This window comes from Bos taurus, chromosome 3 (genome assembly GCF_002263795.3).
Source record: "Bos taurus isolate L1 Dominette 01449 registration number 42190680 breed Hereford chromosome 3, ARS-UCD2.0, whole genome shotgun sequence".
NCBI classification, from domain to species: Eukaryota; Metazoa; Chordata; class Mammalia; order Artiodactyla; family Bovidae; genus Bos; species Bos taurus.
Window position 1 is genome coordinate 104,629,356 of NC_037330.1, and position 22,977 is coordinate 104,652,332.

A 22,977-nucleotide genomic window follows, 5' to 3' on the forward strand; every position below is an offset into this window, starting at 1 on the left:
TGGTGGACAGTGTTCAGTTTGAGATGCCAGTCAGACATCCAAGTGTTCAGGAAGGCGTGTGGCAATTGGATATCTGAGCCTGGCCTTCAGAGGACAGGAAAGGTACATTTGAGATATGTGTAGATATTCACATTTTTCAGTGCATAGATGCTATTTAGGAGGATGCAACTGGATGGTGGATCACTTGGGGAAATGGAAAGAAAAGAATAGGGCATCCAGGATGGGGCCGGGATATGCCAGAGGAGAGGTAGAGATGAAGCTGCAAGAGTCTGAGAAGGAAAAGCCAAAAGAATAGAAGAGACCTGGCAGAATGAGAAATCCTGGAAGACAAGGGCAGAGGGAGTTCAAGGTCAGCTGTGCTGAGGGCCATTTAAAGGCCAAGGACAGGGAGGCCAGGCAAGTGTCCGTGGGATATGGCCACATGGGGGTCACTGGTGACCTTGATGGGAGCTCTTTGGGGAGATGGAGTTCTAAAGGTGGCGCATGTAAACCTGTCCCAAGAGTCTGGTTATGGAGGGAAGGAGGGAATCACAAGGAAGTGAGGAGCAGGACCCGGACATATGTGTGTGAGGCTGAGCAGGCGATATTTACATGGAGAGATCCTCCCTAGGCTTGTGCTGCTAGGAATGATTGACAGTAGGGGTGGGTGGGGGAGGGCTTGGCAGATGATGATGCTGGGAGAGAAGGGGCTGAGTGCAGGCAGAGTCCTAGAGGAGGTGCAAGGTGTGGGGCCAAGCACTGATGAGAAGGGGGTGCTTCTCCTAGAGTAATGGTGCGGGGTGAGGGGAGACAGATGCTGACGCACTGCAGGCAGAACTGATGGTTTGGATGGGGGAAGCGGGGAGGGTTCTCTCAGCCCCCATCCAGACCTCTTCTTGCCGTTCCTAGATACCTACATTCTCAACAACAGATCTGTGAATGGCTGTTCTGTTTCTAGGAAACCACTTAGATTCTTGGGAAAGTTATTCCTTTGTAAAGATTATCCTCCAAATAGATATCTCAGATGTAAAGCCATCTAGTTAGGTCGACTCTCCATGCTGGCCTAGCATCATTCTACTGAACACTCAGAGGACTTCACAGGGAACACTCACTCCAGGCATTAGACAAAACTGATTATGTCACTATGAAACCCAGTAAACACTGTGAAACGACAGTAAAAAAAAAGAAAGAAAAGAAAAGACATATTGATCAAGGGGCAGACTGAGTGTCTGAGTCTGCTGGGCCCGGAGTCCCCAGGGTCTTGAGGATGGTCAGGGAAGACCTAAATGCATCCTATTAAAATTTAAAGGAGAATCCATTTCTCAAGCGGATTTGGCCTCTGGTTGCTATGGGGTCTAAGGCAGCAAGAGGCTCAGCTGAGGGGGTGGGGCTGGGAAGTGGAGTCCCCACCCCAGTGTGCGATGGCCGCCGGCAGCTGCAATGAGCACTGGGCATCCCCTGGGCCTGGACCGCATCTGCCTGAGTCTCCACCTGCCTCCTCCCTGTCCTGGGGGATCCCCTTCTCTCCTGTGGGGGAAGCGGCCTCTTAGCAAACAGTGGCACACACTCTCCCTCTTTCTTTCAGTTTTTATTTTTTTATTTATTTTTTAAAATGTATTTTTATTCGTGTATTTATTTGCCTGTGCCAGGTCTTAGTTGTGGCATGCGAGAGCTTCCGTCGTGGCATATGAACTCTTAGTTGCGATATGTGGGATCTCGTTCCGTGACCAGGGATCGAACCCAGACCCCCTGCACTGGGAGGGCTGAGTCTTAGCCACTGTGTTTATTTTATCTAAATTTTACATGCACAGAGTTGAAAAAGCCAAACATCTCTATAAATTTTGTTATGGAAGACGATAGTACCCTTCTTTCCCCTACATTTTCTGCCCTGCCCCACCCCCACCCCAGAAGCAATAACTTTCATCTCTTCTAGCTGATTATCTTGGTTGACCTTCGTATCTGTGAATAATGTGCCTGGGTTGCTACTCTTGGGCTTTTCAGCTTTAGGTGCTAGCTAGTGACTCACGAGCCTTTCCCCAGTCCACACGTGACCCCTCATCCCCCATCCTCTCATCAGAGTCGTACCATTTATGCTTCACAGCTATCTTATATGATACTTTTGCTTTCCTATACAACTTTTATTTTCTCTAGGAATAAAAGTTGTATGTGTGTTAACTTCATCAGTTTTCTATATGCTGTGCTGTGCTTAGTCGCTCAGTCATGTCCAACTTTTTGCAAATCCCATGGGCTGTAGCCTGCCAGGCTCCTCTGTTCATTCTCCAGGCAAGAATACTGGAGTGGGTTGCCATGCCTTTCTCCAGGGGATCTTCCCAACCTGGGGATCAAACCCAGGTCTCCTGCATTGCAGGCAGATTCTTCACCAGCTGAGCTACCAGGGGAGCCCCAGTTGTCTATATATTTATTGTTAATTCAACCCCCAGATTCTCACTTCACAACTCTCCCCTGAAGACGTTCAGATGCATCGGGTCCTCTGTAAATCATCTTGCAGACACAGTCCCTCCCTGAGGGATCCTGTGGACTCCAGGCCACACGGGCTGCTCCCTCAGCCTGGAACACAGCTGCTACCCCAGGGCTCCCTCACTCTCACCCTAGAGATTCTCTTGCCTCCTATGCTTGATTGCCTCATAGCCGTACATCTTCCCTTTTCCTGGTTTACTTCCTCATTTTCACAGAGACCATCCTTCAGCATGGCCTTCTTGAGAAAGGGCCTGTGAGAGGTGAGCTTTTTCGATGCTTTGCATGAGTGAATGGATTGAAGTGTTTTTATTATGTTCCTCAGTCGACTCAAGTGTCTAATTCTGGGTTGGAAGTCATTTTCCTTTAGAGTTTTGAAAGTGTTGCTTCCTCCTCCTCAAGCTTCTGGGTTGTTCTCAAGAATTCCAGATCCATCCTGATTCTTGTTCTATCCTCTGTGACTGTCTGAGGGTCTTCTCTTCCTGCTTAGAGTGGCGACTTCTCAAGCGTGGGTCTCGGTGTGGAGCAGTTTTCATCACTCGCTGATGCTTTCAATCTGGCAAGTCAGGGACTTCTGCTTTAGGAAACTTTCCTGAATGGTTTCCTTGAGGATTTTCTCTCCTCTGGTTTTCTCTCTCCTCTCTGTGGTACTCCTGTTATTCATGCGCTGAGTAAGTCCTGGCTCGTTCCTCTAATTTCTATGCCTCTCTGCCAGAATCCCCATCTCTTCGTATTTTTGCTCTCCTTTCTGGGGACCTCTACTTTATCTTCCAACCATTCGTGTTTTCCATTTCTGCTATCACATTTTTAATTTTCCTTGCATGTTCCTCTTATATTAATAGTATCCTATTCTTTTTTTATTGAGAATATCTTTATTTATGTACTTCTGTTAGTTAAAATATTCTCTATTTTTTAAGTTGAGTGATTTTTTTAAATTTTTATTGGAGTATAATTGATTTACGGTGTTGTGTTCGTTTCTGCTGTCCAGCAAAGTGAATCAGTTATGCGTATACATATATCCACTCTTTTTTAGAGTCTTTTCCCATCTAGGGCTTTACAGAGTATGGAGAAGAGTTCCCTGTGCTATACAGTAGGTCCCTACTAGTCATCTATTTTATATATAGTCGTGTGCATGTGTCAGTCCCAAGATTCCAATTTATCCCTCCTCCCTTTTGCCACCCTGGTAGCAATAAGTTTGTTTTCTACATCTGTGGCCTTATTTCTGTAGTGTAAATAAGTTCATTTGTACCAAGTATCCTATTCTTATTTGACTGATTCCAGGCCTCTCGGAGGCTATTAATGTCAGTTGTTTTGTCTTTAGTGTTCTTTTCCCCTTGATTTCTGTTTCCTTCAGGTTCCCCTCACCCTTGGCTTTGTTTAGCCTCTTCTCTCAGGTATCTGATAACCTCTGGTGTCTTCGCATGTTAAGAGCGGGAGGCTCAAAGATGCCTGGGCACCTGAGTGTGAGAGCAAGGCTTCCCCGAGACTAGGCTGTTCTACTGCGGAGGCTGCAGTGGCAGAGTCTTGTGTCTTTCTTCTTGGATGAAGACTCCAGCCTCCCACCTGAAGGTGGCAGGGTTCATTTCCCATGATCTGAGAGCCACAGAAAGGAAAAAGGTGGGACGCAGAGCGAAGGGGGATCTCAGCCTCCAGTGATGCGTTCACTCCATCTCTTCATTTGTTTGCAATTCCCCATCCTGCCATCACCTGGCCTGAACCCCCTCAGAGGCCTTCCATCTCACCCTTTGCAAAGAATAAACCTCCAGGCTTTTTCAGGAGTGATCTGGCTGCTGGAGTTGAGGAAGGTGAGGTCTGACTGCTTCTAACAGGACTTTCCACTAGTTGTTCTTATCTTGGTCCTCCCCGTATGCACCTCCAGAGTCCTTGAGGGGCCCTGTGGCATAAGTGGAGTTTATTCTCATATAACCTGCTGTCAACTTAGATTCCATTCTGTTGGGTCTGCAAAGTCTTGTTCAGCCATCCGTCTCTTTCCAGCTTCCAAAACTGCATTGCCAGTACCCTCTCCTGCTCTTCCCTTCTTTGTGTGTTTATTATGCCGAGAGAGAGAAGCAAGGGGAAAGGAAATATAAATACTGTTTCCCCACCATCTTTAATAACAGGCGACTAGTAGGGTTGATTTTTAGAATGTTTTAGGCACAGAACTCATTCTTCCAAATAGCTCTTCTGAGAAGGTCACCCTGCAGCCTTCCCTATAGGTCCTTGGAGCCCCTGTGGCACTTCCTTGAACTTCTGGGCTCAGAGGAGAACAGGGGAAGGTGTTGGTGTTCCATAAAGTCTGGGAAGTCTTTGGGCATTGGCCTGAGACAGAATGGGATTCTAGGCCCACCTCTGGCAATTACTGGCTAGTCCCTAAAGTAGGTTCTTTAGTGAGAACTAAATGGTAAGATTCTATGGGCTCTTTACTGTGGCATATAGGAAGTGCTTAGCAAAGGGTTCTCTGCCTTCCTTGCTTCCTTCCCCCTTCACTGTTCTTTCCTTCCTTCCATCTTCCTTTCCTCCCACCTCCTTCCCTCTCCAGCATGACCATGATCTTCCCCAGGCTCCAGTGGCCTTTCTCCCCAGGCACTAGAGAGCTGCTGAAGGTGTTAGCCAGGCTCTGTCTCTAACAGCTGTATGTGAACAGTATATCAAGAAGGTGAGAGTTGGAGACTAATCTGTGGACAATGAAAATGAAATCAAAAAAGAGAAATGACACTTGGGTTGGGCAGGTGGAAAGTTTGACTCTGGGTTGAGCATGGGTCCACCTGAATTTCATTATCTGCAAATCATAGGAAATTTTGCCTTTTCCATCTTTGGGCGTTGTTTGAAATGAGGCCTCCTTGTCGGAGGGAGGGAGGTAAGTGGGGTGGGTCCCAGAGCTGGAGACTTTGGGCAAATCATCTTTTCTCTCTGGACTGCAGTCTCTCCCTCAGTAATTGGAGGATGTGGGAAAGGGCTTAGGTCTTGGAGTCCGGGACTGGGAGCTGCATCCTGACTTTGCCTTTACTGGTGCTGAGGCCTTGAGTAGGCCTTTGCTCTTTGTGAACCTGGCTTTCTCATCTGTAGCATGAATGGTCACTGTGCGGCTTGGGTGAACCATCTCTGGCTCTCATGATGTGCGGGGTCTTTCCAGCTCTTGAGCTCCAGAGCTGTTTCAGCTCTGCACTCAGTACTTGAGGAAGATGTTGTTCGGAGACAGTTTACAGAGAGGGGTCTGAGTGAAGGGCCTATGCAGGCTGCTGCAAGTCCTTGTCTCTCCCTCAGAGAAGCTGCCTTCTCTAAAGGTCAGGAAATCTAAGCCGAGCTCATCTGCAGGGTGCCCCTGCCTGAGCAGGAGACTTTGGCAGTGTGCCCCAGCCTGAGATAAGATATCTGTTGGGAAGAATTTCCTCTCAGAGCCCAGAGTTGGGTGTTGTGTACTGCTTTGCCTGGACATACACAGGTGAGGAGATGAGGGGGGCAATAGACATATCAAATCTCTAGAACTTGCCAGAAAAATGAGGAGCTTAGAAAATTTAAGACAGAGTTGGACCAGAATCTCTTGGAGGAGGGGTCCCTGCTGTGGTCTGTCCCCCACAAGCATCAGCTGCTCCTTGCTGCCCACAGTGGGGAAGGCCCAGCCTCGGGATACCCTCCAGAGGCCACATCCTGCCTCCTGTGCCCACCCACCTGAGTATCTTCAATCATGCTCTTCAGTGCCTCCCTGGAAGTGGAGATACCTCTCCATGCCACTGTGAATCTTAAATAGAATCAGACCATTAAATAGAGTCAGCTGTCCAGGGTCTGGCCCAACCCCTCCCACTGCACTGCCAGACAGAGGGGATGAGTGGCACCTTGCAGTCCCACCCCCTGAGCAGAGCCCTGCATCTCAGTTGAGCAGAACATGGGGACGAGAGCATAACTTCGGCATCAGCCAGACCTGGGTTCAAATTCTGGTTCTGCCACTGATTAGAAAATCATATAACATCTCTATGGCTCAGGTTTCTCATCTGAAAAATGGGAATAATAATAGCACCTGTTGAGCAAAGCTGAGAATTGAAGGAAATGATGTTTGTATATCATGTGCCCAGCATATGCTGGACCTCTTAATCTGCCATGAATGATCGGTACTTACTTACATGACGGCCTCTTCCACTGAGGAGTCAGCGGGTGTCTCTCTCTTCCGCAAGCACTCTGTGGTAGAGTGAGCGCTGAGGCCAGACCACCTGCGTGGGAACCCTGGCTCTAACATGGCAACCAGCTGATCATAAGTGAGTTAGGTAATTGCTCTGTGCCTCAGCTTCCTCATCTACAGGATGAGGACAATAATAGCAATTATGTCTCAAAGAGTCCATATGAGGCTTAACTAAGAAGCCACATGTAAAGCCTTGGCAGTGCTTGATGTGTAGTAAGTACTTAATCAAAGTCCACTGTTATCATTATTTTGAAAGGGTCCCTAGAAATCATTTGATCCAAATTCCTCACCTTGCCAATGAGGAAACCACAGCCCAGGGAGGCATTAACACAGCATAGCAATAATAGAAGCCAGCCTCTTGGCCTTCACTCAGAACACGCCAACAGGAAGAAGGGAGGAAGGCTGTGTGGTTGAGTGTGTATGAGGGCACAGGATCTGTGCCATCTCGCTGCGGCCTTGCTGATGGCAGGGAGGTGGCATTGTGGTGAATTAGGCTGGGATTCTGACGCACTTTCAGCTCCCATGAAAAGAGACGTTTGACTCCAGAGGATCCCTTGTGTTCAAGAGCTAACAGGGTGGCCTGGTTGGGGAGACACACCCTAGCGGTTTAAGGAGGGCCTCCCCCCGCCATGGGGTGGACCCTACATGGAGAGTTAGAGCCCGACCAGACAGAGAGGCCTGACGTGGCCTTGGATAGAAGGAGCATACCCTGGAGAATTCAGGGCTGATGGTTCATGGTGTTGGCAATTTGCACTTAAACAGTTCCGGAAAAAAAGAATTTTTTTAGAACTATACTTTCAACATGTTTGTGATTGTTTAAAAATAAAAACTTAAAAAAGAGAACGAACTAGTTTGGCTCAGAAGAAAGGAGACCAGGGAAGCCAGGAATTGAGGAAAGAGTTTAAAAGGGCAGAGGCTGTCAGGGGCTGCCGGGCAGAGCTCCGAACAAGCAGAATCAGCCAAGGCCAAGAAAGGGAGCTAAAGGCATCAGATCAGACAAAGAGCCGGGCCTGAACTCCAAGCAGAATGTTGGATCTGTGTGGTGGATGGGCGTCCTCTGTCACCATAGGTGGCTTGCAGGCCAAAGAAGGACAGCCCAGCTGGTGGGAGCTGGGTCCCGGGGCACAGCAGCCAGAGAAGGCAGCCTGGGCTGGAGCCTGGGTACCAGGCGGCGGGCGTGCTGGGCAGGCCTGTTCCCAGGAACATGGTGACAGCAGACAGGACGGACACAGGAGGCAAAACAAACCTAAGGCAGCCAGGGAGGAGCCAGGCTGTGAGCGAGGCCTTATGCCCCACTGGCAATGCAGCTGGCAGACTGGGGCCAGGAGGCGGCCAGCCAGGGGCCAGGCCGGGCTTCTGGGAACTGGAGCCAGGAGCAGACAGGGCGCTTCCCCGGGGAAGGCTGCGAGGAGTAGGGACAGCCAGCAGGGCAGAGGGCGGAGAGGCTGGTCCGCCGGCTGTGCTGTTCAGCTGGGAGGCAGGACCTTTAGGGGCCTGGGAGGGCAGTGTGTTCACCCAGTCCAGTTGAGCCCAGGCTGATTCAGAAAGAAGAGGAGCCAACCCCTAGCAGAGAGGAAGAAACCAGTTCCCATCAACTTTCTAAACATCAGCAGATGGAGCAGTCGGGCTGTCTCTCGGAAGCATCTGAGACTGCTTAGCTCGGGAGCTTGGGCCCAGACCCTACAAACCACAATTTTTCTGAGCTTTGTCACCTCCCAGCGTCTGCCCTCTGTTGGTTCTGATTTCACCAACGAGTGGTGAACCCTTCCCGTGAGGAGGGCAGCTGAAGACGCATGTCCTCCTCTCAGTGGTCAGGGGTCGGGAAGGAGGAGGGGAGGGGCTGAGAGGAGGTGGTGGTTGGATGGGTCTGGACCTGGGGAACAGAGTGTCCCTGAGGATCCAGCCATAGGCTGAGCGGTGACCCAGGAGCTCCAGCTGAGGCTGAAGGAGCCAGCATGCTGTGGATTCATACAGGCTGGGCCGTCCCTCACCTGGACTCCAGCAGGGTGCCCGTGAGGTCTTGTTGCTGCAGGAAAAGGCCCAGCAGTGACCCACGGATATCCCCATGCTGGTCCAGGCTCTTTCCCTTCCCCCTTCTAGGGGCCAGAGTACCTTTAGTCAGCCAGCCCTTACCTGAGGGGAGAGGCTATTGTGAATGCAGTGGGGCCTCACCTGGGGTCTGGCAGGACAGGGCATCCATCATGCTTGCTCAAATCCTCACCAAAGAATCCTACCCCTTCACCCTCTTCCTTGGGTCTCCTCTGCCCGGTGTGCCAGGAAGGGCCATCCCAGCGCAGACAACACACTGAAAGCAGCCAGCTGGGCTCCTCAGGTGTTGGACCGTCTCCCTAGTACAACCATGAGACTCCTGGATGGCGTCAAGCACTGGGTTCCTGCAGGAAGTAGTAAGGAGGAGGTTGGGGTTCCAGCAGGCTGTGCACACAGGCCTGGCCATGCACCATAGGGACCCCTCTCTACACCCCACCTGCTGGGTGGGCCTGGGTGCCATCCCTTTCCTCTCGAGGAATCAGGGTGCTTTCACCCACACCACGCTGGGAAGGTTGCTTCCATCCTCCCAAGAATCCTTCATGTGTCTTGTCCCCTCCCTGGACTCTTGGGCCCTTGGCTCCCACCCACTTTGGCCTGCTGCATAGCCGCTACCTGGTGAGAACCTCCTGCAGGCTGTGATACAAACCACCGGGGTGATTTCAGGCGGCTCCCACGAATGCTCCTTATTACATTTGTCATGTTTTATGCTAATATGTGTTAGGAAGACGTAACCAGCGTGTGAAACCTGTGATTTTGTGACTGTGAGCCCTTGGGGCAGGAACCTTGGGCTTCTGCTCAGGCAAGCCTGTCTCTGAGCTCAGATACCTGGAGGGCCTGAGGCACCTGGCTCGGAGAAGCATCACTGCAGGCCTTTACGCAATTCCTGGGAAGATCACTTCCGGTGGGTGGGTCGGGCAGGGGGATAATTGGGAGGGAGGCTGGGCACGCTGGTCTGGGTTGTTGTCTACAGTCTTGAGGAAGATCACTGGGCCTGACAGACCCAGGAGCCACCCTGGCTCTACCCCAGTGAGCTGGCTGATCTGGGACGAACCGTTAGCCCACCTGTGCAGCTGCTCCTTTTCTAGGGGGTGACTGGAATAGGGCGGCCTCTTGGGGTTGAGGTGAGGCTTAAATGAGAAAGCCTCGATCGCATTGCCCCAGCGGCATGGAACCAGTGTGTCTAGAGACGGAGTCTGGCACGCCTGGAAGGACGCTGGTCAGGCAGGACAGAGGCAGGAATGGTGGCGGCGGGGAGGGATCAGGAGTGTGGCCTCTGGGGCTGGGTCCTTCTGCATCACTGCTGGGTGTGTGACCTGGCACAGTGGCTCAGCCCCTCAGTGCCCCCTTTCTCATCTGCCGTGTGGGAAGAGCTCTGCTGACACAACCAAGGGCTGTTCTGAGGACCAAACACATAAACGTGGCAGCTTGGTGAGTCCCACAGCTCCGCTCCTGGCACCTCCTGGCCGGCTTTGCACACGCAGCTGTTGACCAGGAGGCTGGGCGGTACGTGGGAAGCACCTCTCAGGGTGCAGCAGTGAGCTGAGGATGAGGGGCAGGTAGCAAAGGCAGAGGGTGGAGGAGGGAAGATTTTTCCAGATGGACAAACTGGCCCAAGGCTAGAGGCTTGTGGTGCTGGCGAGGCTGGAGAGGGACAGGAGTTGCAGTGAGTGGGAGATGAGTAAGCCATGGAGGGGCCTGTGATGGGGTCATGGGGTCACAGGTGTCAGTGGGGGCGGGGAAGGACCTCTGTCGCTTTTCCATTAAATGGAAAAGGCCATATTATTCATCCCTTTTTAAAAAATGGGAAAGCATAAATGAAAAAATAACTATAAATTTTATAGACACTCCATGCACTGGGGCTATTTTTAAATCCCCTGTTATTCCTATAACTCCATTAGACAATTGGCCGGAAAGCCTGGCTCAGAAAGAACCCTGACTGGCTCCCCAGTCCCCTCCAGAGCACCCCGTGTTTGATTAGGCCCCAGACCACTTCCCTAGGTGCCCCAGTCCAAGCTTCCAGACATCCCAGGCTTCTCTGCCTCTGCTCTTTATCTTGATGTTCCCTCCACCTGGAGGAACCTCTCCTCTTCTTTAGCTCCATATCCCCACAGTGGACTGTCCTCAGAGCTCGAGTCAAATGGCCCTGTTCCATGGAGTCTCCCAGACCTTTCCCCACCCTGCTGCTGCCTGCCATACATTGCCTCTTCTTCCGCAGCCCCCCAGACCCATTGTCTCACCTTATCTTGACTTGCATTATTTTCTGTTTGGTTCAGACAAATGCATGTTCCCCCTCATGGCCAGCCTTAGAGCCCACAGGCAGGGGAAATCCTTTTCATAAAATGCACTTACAGTTCACAACTGTAAACTTTAAAATGTAGGCAGTGGGCTGATGAGAATGATCTTTGGCATGCTGTGGTGCCACTCACTAGCTTTGTGGCTGAGGGCAGGTCTTTGTGAGTCTCTGGGCTCAGTTTCTCCGTCTCTGGAGCACAGACAGCCATCTCTGCCTCCCAGGCTGTTGTGAAGCCAGAAGGCTGGAGGACACGTGCGGTACCTGCCTCCAATCTCAGCAAACACTGAGGAGAGCTGTGGGAAACCTTAGCAGGCTCTGTTCTCATCCAGCCGCTCTGAGCTGATTCTACATCTCATCTGGGTGTCGTTCTGATCACAGGGTTGCCTTCTTGCCGACGGTTGCTCTGGAAGGCACTTCACGTGGTGTGAACGGCAGATGTAAGTGATGTTCCAGGGCCAGTGTGCTAGAGAGCTGTCCTCAGGCCTCCAGGAGAGGCTGTGCACTGACTCAGTTCTCTACTGGTGCAGGGAGGTGTGGACTCATTGGGATGGAGCAGCCCTTTCTGAGGAGGTCACACCCAGTCCCGTCAGCACCAGCCCCACTTTGGAGACGGGAGTCTCTGGCCAACATGGTCCTGGCTCTGCTGTCAATGTTAGTCACTCAGCCATGTCCAGCTCTTTGCCACCCCATGGACTGAGTCTGCCAGGTTCCTCTGTTCGTGGGATTTCCCAGGCAAGAATACTGGAGTGGATTGCCATTTCCTTCTCTGGGGGATTTTCCAAACCCAGAGATCGAACCTCTGTCTCCTGAGTCTCCAGCTTGGCAGGCAGATTCTTTATCACTGAGCCACCTGGGAAGCCCTCTGCTGTTAATGCCTGTGTGAATTTGAGGGGGGACCTCAGGCAACTTACTGATCTCTGGTGACCACTGATTGAAATGCAGCACATGGCCCCCTGGACTGAGCCCTGTCCACTCCAACAGTCCCCTCGCCATCCTGTCCTTCCCTTGCACCCGCCTACCCTCCCATCAACCTCTCCCACCCTCTCTGCAATAATAGCAGCCGTGGCCTATTGAAGGCTTGCTGTGCCCCAGGTACAGAACTCAGCACTAAACCCTTCACAAATATAATTTCTAATTCCATCACCCCTTGATGAATAGTGTGTGTGTGTATATATATATATATATATATATATATTTATACACACACACACACACATACAACCATTCTCCAGATGAGGGGGTTGAGGCCCAGAGAGGCGAAGGAACTTGACCATGGTCACTTGGGTAGTGAGGAACAGAGCTACAATTCAAATTCAAACCTCTGTGGCTCCAGATCCTGGGTTCTTCCCTTCACAGCCCCCTGCCACTAACTGGGGACCCTGCTTTCTGCATCTTCTGATTCTCAGTCACCTGCATGGCAAATCCCAGTTGAATCCTGTTCCTGCCCCTCCACGTGCCCCTGGCCAGGCCCTGAGTGGACCCCACTGAGTGTTTGTGGATAGAGATGATGGTGATGGTGATGGTGCTGCTGGTGCGGTGCTGCCCCAGGGCCCGTGGTGAAGGATGGAATTGGCAGGGGGAGGTATCCTCTCCCCTCTCATAAAGAAGACTCTTTGGAGGCTGTCTCAGAAGCTGTAATCTTTTGAGACTTGCATCCCCAGGGTGAGCAGTGGAATGAACAGAAGTGAGGACACCAGCTCCAAAAGGTGAGGGCTGCGCGGGGCCGAGGAGAGTGGAACATGAGGAAGGCCTCAAGGAGATGGCCCATTGTGTGCTTGGGGTGTAACTCCCAGTCCTTGAAAAATGTCTTCAGGGAGGTTCAGAAGCGTCTACTTCCCCTTTACATTAGATGATTCCAAAAGAGCCATGTCCCTGGTGGCCAGCACCTCATGTTCGTTCTCTGGGTTTGCTTTTTCACGTCCAGTGCCTGATCATGGCCAGGTTCACCGAACTGGAGGCAGATGAGATCTGACAAGTTTTCATAGACATGGCATTTCTGAAGGATAACAGAGCTAGTGGTGGCAACAGTCTGAACTAAATGTATGAGCTCTGGAAGCTTTCAGCAGCCACATCTCTCACCCTGCCTCCCTCTATGCAGTGCCCGTCCCTTCTATCATGCTAAGAACTCTCCAACGCATTCAAAGCTTTTAACCAAAGAGAAGATGAGATGTGATCAGCCAGCAGGAGCTCAAGCTGTCCAGGGACCATTCCTGCTTGTGGATGTGCCGTGACCCCAGCCCCATCCTCCAGTGGTGAGGACCCTCATTTGGCTGCAGCTTCGGTCAGTCATTTAAGGTGACAGGTTGTTGAAAGCCTACCTGTAAACGTAAAGCTCACATGGTCCAGTCTGCCAGGCCTCCAGGGAAGCCTTGTTTTCTGGTTTTCAAGTGCAAAAACTCAAATCTCTTTATTCTTAAATTCAGAATTTCTTCTAAATCTGTTCACCATCTTGCACCTCTATCATCCTGATATAAATCTGACGGTTTGGTTAACTTCACTGAGGCTTTTATTGACCCTGCATTTTCTTTATTGGGTCTTGATCTTTCATCACATTGATTTCCATTTCACATTGATTTCAAAACTGTCTCACATGGACTGCTAGAGTATGTGGTACAAACTCCCTGTCTGGCGGATCATGTGTTGTAGGAGGAACAAATGCTGCCTTCAGCCATGTATTCAGTATCCAAGTATGGATGCTGGAATGCTTCATGTTCCGAGTCAGCAATTCCATCTTCATCACTGGAATTTGGTCCTCACCATCATCCTCTTGCCTATGGTCGCAGAGGGCTTCCAAGGGCTTCAGCATCCTCATCAGCATGTTCTGAATTCCTTTGTAAATTTGCCTGTGGCTGGGGTGGAGGAGGGGATGATGGAGCTTCAGCCCTACCGCTTCCTGTATGAGCTGGTCAGTATATGCCGGGGATGGACATTCCACTGGCATCTTAGCCCCAAACCATGGCTTCCCCTTTGAGTTGGGAGGGAAGGACATCTCTATGCTTCACAGTCTATCAAAATTGGGGACATTTGTTTTCCTTACGTTATTTTAATCTTTTGTCCATACCACACAGCATGTGAGATCTTAGTTTTCTGACCAGAGGTCGAACCCAGGCCCCCTTCATTGACAGCACAGAGTCTTAAGCACTGCACCACCAGGGAAGTCCCTCCTCATATTGTTGAAAATTAAACCTGTGATGAGCGCTCTCAACGCAGAGCGCTAGACAGCAGATCAGATACAGATTGATCCCCTGCTATATGCTAAGCACAGTTCAAAGCACATAACCTAGACTAACAAAGTTAACCTCACAATAACCCCGTGAGTATACATTGTTACTTTCAATAATTTAAAAAACTGAAACAGACCATACACACAAATGGAGAAGGCAATGGCACCCACTCCAGTGCTCCTGCCTGGAAAATCCCATGGATGGAGGCGCCTGGTGGGCTGCAGTCCATGGGGTCACAAAGAGTCGGACACGACTGAGAGACTTCACTTTCACTTTTCGCTTTCATGCACTGAAGAAGGAAATGGCAACCCACTCCAGTGTTCTTGCCTGGAGAATCCCAGGGACGGGGGAGCCTGGTGGGCTGCCGTCTATGGGGTCGCACAGAGTCGGACACGACTGAAGCGACTTAGCAGCAGCAAACACACAAAAGCAATCCAAGTCATAAAAGTACAGTCTATGAGTTATGACAAAATGATGTATAATTTTGTATAATTATACAAATTATGTCCAGTTACCCCCAAGTCAAGAAACAGTACAGGATCCTCATTTTACAGATGAAGCAACTGAGGCACAGAGAGGTTAAGTAACCTGCCCAGGATCACACAGCTAAGGGTTCAGCCAAGAGGTATAATAATAAAGCCATACCACAGCCACAGCGAGCTGCTCTGAGTCGTCAGCCCCAACCCTGCCACGGGGCAGGAACATGCTCAGGGCCACACAGCTGGTGGCAATGAGGCAGGATTTGAACCCCAGCAGTCTGACCCTACCAACCCCCCAACCCATGCCTAACCACTGCACTCTGCAGCATCCCAAACAAAGCAAGTGGATCCCAACTTCACCACACTGTAGCTGTGCAACCTCAGACAGGTCCTTTCACCCTCCGAGCCATGACCACATCCTTCCTTCCTGTTTTCTCACCTTATCCCCCTGCGGGCTGTTTGAGGCTGGAACTCCAGGTTGGATACTGGCCATTTAGATTCCAACTAGGCCCACCTCAAATCCAGCCTCTCTACCATAGGAATCTATTTTGCTCAAAACCTGACTTTTAGTCTGTGCTTACACTATCCATGCTGGGGGGCTCACTACCACCCAAGCTTGCTTTGCTCCAAGTTTGTAGCTCTGGGGTTGGAATATTCTATTTTAAAATGAACCCAGTCCTTCCTACCTGTCTTGGTTTTGCCTGTGGACTGAACCACCTCCCAGGAGACTGCATTAATTGTACTTGTGACCCGAGGAATTTGTGGACAAATTTCTATGAGCCTGGTTTCTCCTCTACTCCCAGCTGGTAGAGAGCAGATCTGCTCAGAACAAGAGCCAAGAAGGTGCCTGCCATCATGGGACAACTAGAATGGAACTCTCTTCTCTTCCCCTGTAAGATTTGAGTCTGTAAGTCTGGGGCCCAAATACACAGCCCCCTTGTGTGCTCTGCAGGTTGAAGCAGCTGGTAATGCCAGCTGGCCCCTTCTTGAAAAGGGGTCTGATGCGTTGCAGTAGCTATCCTGCTGCCTTCAAATATTTGGGAAAGCCTTGCTGTCATTCAGTTCAGTTCAGTTCAGTTCAGTCTCTCAGTCATGTCCAACTCTTTGCAACCCCATGAATCACAGCACACCAGGCCTCCCTGTCCATCACCAACTCCTGGAGTTCACTCAAACTCATGTCCATCGAGTCAGTGATGCCATCCAGCCATCTCATCCTCTGTCGACCCCTTCTCCTCCTGCCCCCAATCCCTCCCAACATCAGAGTCTTTTCCAATGAGTCAACTCTTCGTATGAGGTAGCCAAAGTATTGGAGTTTCAGCCTCAGCATCAGTCCTTCCAAAGAACACCCAGGACAGATCTCCTTCAGCATGGACTGGTTGGATCTCCTTGCAGTCCAAGGGACTCTCAAGAGTCTTCTCCAACACCACAGTTCAAAAGCATCAATTCTTCGGTGCTCAGCTTTCTTCACAGTCCAACTCTCACATCCATACATGAGTACTGGAAAAACCATAGCTTTGACTAGATGGACCTTTGTTGGCAAAGTAATGTCTCTGCTTTTGAATATACTATCTAGGTTGGTCATAACTTTCCTTCCAAAGAGTAAGTGTCTTTTAATTTCATGGCTGCAATCAGCATCCGCAGTGATTTTGGAGCCCCCCAAAATAAAGTCTGACATGTTTCCACTGTTTCCCCATCTATTTGCCATGAAGTGATGGGACCAGATGCCATGATCTTAGTTTTCTGAATGCTGAGCTTTAAGCCAACTTTTTCACTCTCCTCTTTCACTTTCATCAAGAGGCTTTTTAGTTCCTTTTCACTTTCTGCCATAAGGGTAGTGTCATCTGTGTATCTGAAGTTATTGCTATTTCTCCTGGCAATATTGATTCCAGCTTGTGCTTCTTCCAGCCCAATGTTTCTCATGATGTACTGTGCATCATGGGATGCAGGGTATACCCTTAAATAAGCAGGGTGACAATATACAGCCTTGACGTACTCCTTTTCCTATTTGGAACCAGTCTGTTGTTCCATGTCCAGTTCTAACTGTTGCTTCCTGACCTGCATACAGGTTTCTCAAGATGCAGGTCAGGTGCTCTGGTATTCCCATCTCTTTCAGAATTTTCCACAGTTTATTGTGATCCACACAGTCAAAGGCTTTGGCATAGTCAATAAAGCAGAAATAGATGTTTTTCTGGAACTCTCTTGCTTTTTCCATGATCCAGCAGATGTTGGCAATTTGCTGTCATTGCCTCACAGCTATTCCCCAGCATAGAGACACCTGACATTCATTGTGGGAATCTGATGTAGTTCACAGCCTTTTCTTATTTGCATCTTGAGGCATACGAATCTCTGAGCATTGAGGAAACCCTGAGGTTCCCCAGAGCATGGTGGCATGGCGCCTCATAGCCATTGGCCTGTAGGCATTGATCAGGCACCCAATGTCTACACATATTTCATCAGCTGCTATCACAGATGGCCTTGGTCAGGCTCCCCTCAACTCGCCCTTGCATGCCAGCCTCAGGGGGTGCTTCCAGAGCACGGCTGTAAGAGAACACTGTCACCATCCCCTCTGACACAGGCCAGGCTTCTGTACCAGCCCCTGAGGTTTGTCTAAGCCAGCTTCCATCCCTGCTTCTTGCCATATAGAATTGCCGTATAGAATCATGCCAAGGCTTGATTATAATTCCTATAATACATGCCTAACACTCCACAAATGCTAGCTGTTTCTTTTTCCCTAACAAAAAAAAACACCTCTGATCCTGGCTGACGTTCTTTTTGTGCTTTTTAGTAAAGAGTAAAACATGCGTCCAGTCTCCAGGATCTGGTCACTTCCCCATTCTTGACCTGTTTCCTGTCTGGGGAACAAGGAAGTGAAGCTGGGAGAACCAGCCAACCATAGTCCTGCATCAGGCTGGACTGGCTCCAGTCACAACAGGGGGCCTCTGGGTGCTCTGGGCCATCCCATCTTAAGAGGGACAACCTGGAGGGGTTGGGAAGGTCTGGGGAGGAATCTGGAATCCATCTTGAGCACATCTGTTTGAGGCCTGGAGCAGAGGAATCTTGGCTAGAGCAGCATCCTTTAGGGACCCTCATGTGCAAGAGGGCTTGCACTGAACTGTGCTCAGACTACAGAAGGTCAACTTTAGCTTAGTTAAGGGGAGCTCTGCCCAGAGTGGAAGGTGCTGCCTGGGACACCATGAGACCCCAGGTGCCAGAGGTGGACGCGCCCAAGGAGGGGTGTGGATGGGCTGCCCTAAGAATGACCTCATCAGAGGGTGCACGAGGCCCCTCCCACCCAGGAAGTTGAAGGTTTTTAGGTCCTTCCCAGCATGAATGTGCTTTAACAGTGATTTTCAAATTGATTTTAAATTCACAGAACTCTTTTTTACAAATAGATTCCTATTCTGAAAAACAGCTCAATGCAATGAGGGACATGGGGACCCAGAACCCTGCTGCTCAGCCTCCCCTTCCATAAATCCTGAGCACAGCGTGAAAGGCCCTGCAAGTCAGGGCCTGCTAAAGGCTGGGGCACCCCCATGTAAATGGGCACCTTTAAGAAGTGCACCCCTTGTTGGTAGTTTCACTTCTCTGAACACAACAGGCCCAGTTTCTGGCATCCTGCCTCCCTCCCTAATGTCACTGTCTGGTCGGAAACAGGGCCTTGGCTGCATTCTTTGGGCCTGAGCTGGTTTCAGCCCAGGCTGGGTGCCTGCTCGGTGGTTCTTAGGCTTCTGCACTCAGTCATTCATTGCACAGTGTCTCAAGTCATCGTATTGATTCCTTTAGAATAAAAGCCACCTCCTCTTTTTAGACCTGAGTGCTGTGTGTCAGACCCCTGAGCTGCTGTCTTCAGGGCAGCTGATGCTGTTTACTGTTGTCCCCCTAGAATGACAAATCACACCAGAAAAATTGAGAAAACAGCCCAAATGGCACAGATGCAAGCCTGCAAAATAGACACGGGCTGGCCTCCGTGGTGGGAGTGCTTCTGAAAAGTGTAAAGCAGGCTTCTTGACCTGCCTCCCCTCCTGTCTCTGTCAGGCAGCCTCGACTCCTGGAATCTGTGTCCTCTTTCCTCTCGCCCTTGCCTCTGCCCCATCTTGGGCTCCATACAATTACACCACCATCCCCCAGCTTCCGGGCCTCCCAGCCCACTCCATCCCCAACCCTGCACCAGATGGGGACTCCCAAAACAGGAGTCTCCCCAGTCAGACCCGATTCACCCCCAAAAGCCACCTAAGACCCACCCGATCCTCCATGGTACTTTGTGAGTTGTCTGTGTTACAGGTTCTCTGTCTTTATTTTACCATCTTTTAAGTACCTGTTATTCATTCTGGAGACCAAGGTCAGAGTCTTATTTAGCTTTGCTTTTCTGGGCCAGGCTCAGACCAGGCCTTTGTAAGTATTATTGAGTAAATACACAGAATACTGCTTAAAATAGACCCTGCTCTGTCAGGCTCTGAGCCTAGGCTTGTATTACACATGTGCCAAGGAATTCTTGGCACAGCAGGTCTGTCCCTGGACCCCGCATTAAATGCCCCCCACCCCTACTGGCTCAGTGGTAAAGAATCCGCCTGCCAATACAGGAGACCCTCAATCAATCCCTGGAGAAGGAAATGACAACCCACTCCAGTGTTCTTGTCTGGGAAACCCCATGGACAGAGGAGCCTGGCAGTTCATAGTCCATGGGGTCGCAGAAGAGTCAGACATGACTAAGCAACTAAACAACAACCACCCCAGATGTAGTGATGTGACATGATTTCTGCAGAACCCTGACAAAATGAGAGTCCGTAATGTGCCCCGAACCCGGTGTGAACTTGCCCCATGACCCACAGCTCAGCTTCCCCAGTATACTTGTCACCAAAGGGTGTGTTCCCAACCTCTTGGCAACAGAATATTTTTAGCAGATACACAGGTCAGTGCCACCTGGCACTTGCTCCTCTTTCCACAGACATCCCTTCCTTTCTGAGCCTCACCCAGAGAGCAACGAGTCACTGCAAATGAGCTGGTGGGCTCACTGTGGCCGGACCTCCGGGGGGCCAGTGACCGCCGGGAACCAACCCTGAGCCTCACTTCATGGGACACAGGCTGCCCGCAAACATGGGTCTTCTCAGAGGAACAGTGAGCACATTTCTGGTCGCATCTCCCTCTCCTTTTGCATGATCATACCCAGGCTGTGTGCCCCTGGGGGAAAGCATATTTGGCTACAAGATCATAATACAATCAGAATTTTGACAAGACTTTAAAATATCCAAATCTGGAGGAGAGTTGAGAATTTTTAGAATAAAATATTAACAATATATGAAAACATCAATAATATACATTCAGAACAGCCTCCTCAGAGCTCAAATTAGGAAGGTCACACCAAGGTCATTGAGTTTATCCCCCTCATTCAAGAGAAAAATGAAGCTTGGTGGAAAGAGAAGTCATGGGTTTAAAGGTCAAGACAGGTATCTACTAGCCACATGACCTTGGGGAATTTACTTTGAGCCACAAGTTTAGCTCTGAGCTAAATCTGCCTCTCCTATTTTGCTTGCCTGAAACTGTTTTTTTTTAAAGAGGAGATTTTTAAGTCTTAAAATTTCATAGCAACATGTGACCTTAGTTCAAATTCTGATTCTGTGAACCTGCTGTCTGTGACCTCAGGCAGGTTACTGAGCCTCTCTGTGACTCCATTTTCTTATGTATATAGGAGGATGATTAAATTCCCTGTGTCACGGGGCTACCTTGTGGTTTAAATGAGGAAAGGTATGCAAAGCATTTAAAATAGTGTTCGGTACCAAGTAGGAGCTATCTAAGGGTATGCTAATATTATTATTATTTTAAATCTGGATTGGTGGTTTTCTTGAAAACCCGGAAGATCTGACAGCCTCATACAACACTTGGCTGGAAAGGTGTAGCCACTCCCCCTTTAGAGAGACTGTGCCCTGCCTTCTAGCTCTCAACCTCTCCCTCCTCCTTGTACCTCCTCTGTTTCACTCAGCGGGTGTGGCCAGCTCACCGCTCCTCCCCAACACGCTCCCTCCCTTCTAGGGCCCTGAGCCCCCTGTTTGGTCAGGAAGCAGTATTTCTGTTTATTGGATAAATTTAGAGGATAAACAGGGCTTCCCTGGTGGCTTAGACAGTGACGAATCTGCCTGTAATGCATATGACCCAGGTTTGATCCCTGGGTCAGGAAGATTCCCTGGAGTAGGGAATGGCAACCCAGTCCAGTATTCTTGCCCCTCTGTCTCTGAGCTGCCATAACCACTCATTCTCTTGCTCCAGGGCCTCCCGGCCTGGCTTCTGGGTGAACAGCACTAGTGGCAGGCCGCTCACTACCTCACAGGGCAGCTTCACTGCTGAGTCTTCATCTTATGCAGGGTCCAAGAACAACAGCTCACCTACCACCTTGCCTGAGATGCCATTTAATTTCCACTGCATCCCCTCTTCTGGAATCCAGAGCAGAGGGATATGCCATCTCCTTTCAGAGCTGTGCGCTGAGTTCCCAAGTGCTTGGGCAAAACTTCAGGTTTCAGAAATGCCTACAAAAAGGCTGGAGTCACTACCCAAGGGGTCACGTGCTGAATGGTCAGAGTCAGGCAGCTCAGCATCTCCAGTGGCAGGACTGGAGGGGAAGCTGCTGAAGGCAGGGGGTCAGACTGCGTCATCCGTAAGAGCACTGGGGTCAGAGCTGGGTTCCGGTTCCTGCTTCACCACTTTCGAGCTGCCTTTGTGGCTTTGGGCAAGACACACAACCTCTCTATTTCTGTTTCCTTCTCTGTCAGATGAAAATAATAAGACTCACGTGATGAAGGGATTGTGCAAGATTCTCCTTCTTTTCCTTTGAATCCGTGAGTCTCAGAGCTGCAGCATAAGAATGAAAACAGACCCAGAAGATTCTGGCAGCTCCACTCCCCTCCTGGGAGCCTCACTCCCCTCCTGACCCAGGGCAGTGGAACAGGGAAGCTGCTTCCAGGCGAGGGTTCGGGACCCCTGGTGCTGAGTAGTGACCTCAGGCCCTCACAGCCCTGGGCCTCAGGCAGTCAAGCTCAAGGTCTCTCTAAGACATTTCGGAATCCACAGAAACAGCTTTTTTTTTTTTTTTTTAAGACAAAACCAAGCATTTTCCAGACTGGCTGACATCCCTGGCTCGTCAGAGCAGCAAAAGACAGGCAGGTGGTGGGGCTCAGACAGCCGTGAGTCAGCTGTACCCAGGCTAGGCACAGATAGGGGGCCGGGAGGGCACTTCCTCTGCGGCTGAAGGGCTGCCTCAGCTGGAGGGTGGAGGGGCCAGCAGACCTGGGAAGCAGGACCATGCCCCTGGGCGCCGCACCATGCATTTCTGGCTTCCTTCCCTGGCTCTTTGCAGGGCATTTCTCTGCAGCTGTCAACACCCTCAGTCCCACCCAGCGCTGGCAGCCTTTCAGGAGGGCTGCAGAAGAGCAGTGTTCTTCTCTGTCTGCAGTCCTACAGGCCCCTGGGCACCCCAGAGAAGGAAGGTGCTAAGGAAACCTTGGTCAGCATCACCTAAAAGCATCCAGGCAGCGTCTGTGCAGGGGCAGGGGGACAAAGTGGAAAAGTCGCTGGTGGTGTGATCTTGTCCACATCACTTGAACTCCCTGGGCCTTGGTTCACATTTGTATAAAATGGGAACAGTGGCCAAGAGCTGGTGGGAGGGCTGAATGACCTCAAGCCTGTGGCAGTGACTGGTACACCTAAGGGCAAAGTTTGACTGTTTTCGCTGGAAGGGAAGTGATTTTTCCAAGGTTGCTCAGCACGTTCACACAGGAGCCAGGACTCAGATCCAGCTCTCATGCTGACCTCTCCATGCACAGAGAGGTTCCTACCAGAAAGTGGGGAGCGTTCTGGCAGCCAGTCCACCGTGGTTGGGAGGGACTGGCTGTGTGCCGCGTCCGTGGGGAGCCCACAGTGTCAGGCTGAACTTGTGCTCAGGGACTCGTGAGAGCATCTTGGCTGAGGGTCTCTAGCAGACATGAGGAAAGAAGGCCCTGGCTTGGCTCCCGTCTGTCCAGCAATGCCTACCGAGCACTTGCAGGGCATCAGGCACTGTGCTAGGCCCGGGGGATGCACCAGTGGATGAGGCAGACGTGTCCCCCCTCCATGGGGCTAACAGGGACCACCCTGTGAGAGGCCACGACAGTACACACAGCTCGACAGGTGCCGTGAAGGAGGAGTGGGTGGGACCCCCAGGCCCACGGGTGTGTGAGAGAGGGCTCTGAAGGAAGGGACCCATTGGCAGAGCCCTGAAGGAGACAGACAGACTGTAGCCCGCGGTGGCTGGCGGGGGTCGGGGGAAGGAGTGCAGGG

At 50.7% G+C, this 22,977-nt stretch overlaps 1 protein-coding gene across 4 annotated transcripts in view; it reads left to right on the forward strand.

The window, feature by feature from the left end:
* Positions 1–22,977, forward strand: part of HIVEP3 (HIVEP zinc finger 3) — a 565,238-nt gene that overhangs the window by 520,224 nt on the left and 22,037 nt on the right. The gene's annotated exons all lie outside the window — the stretch shown is intronic.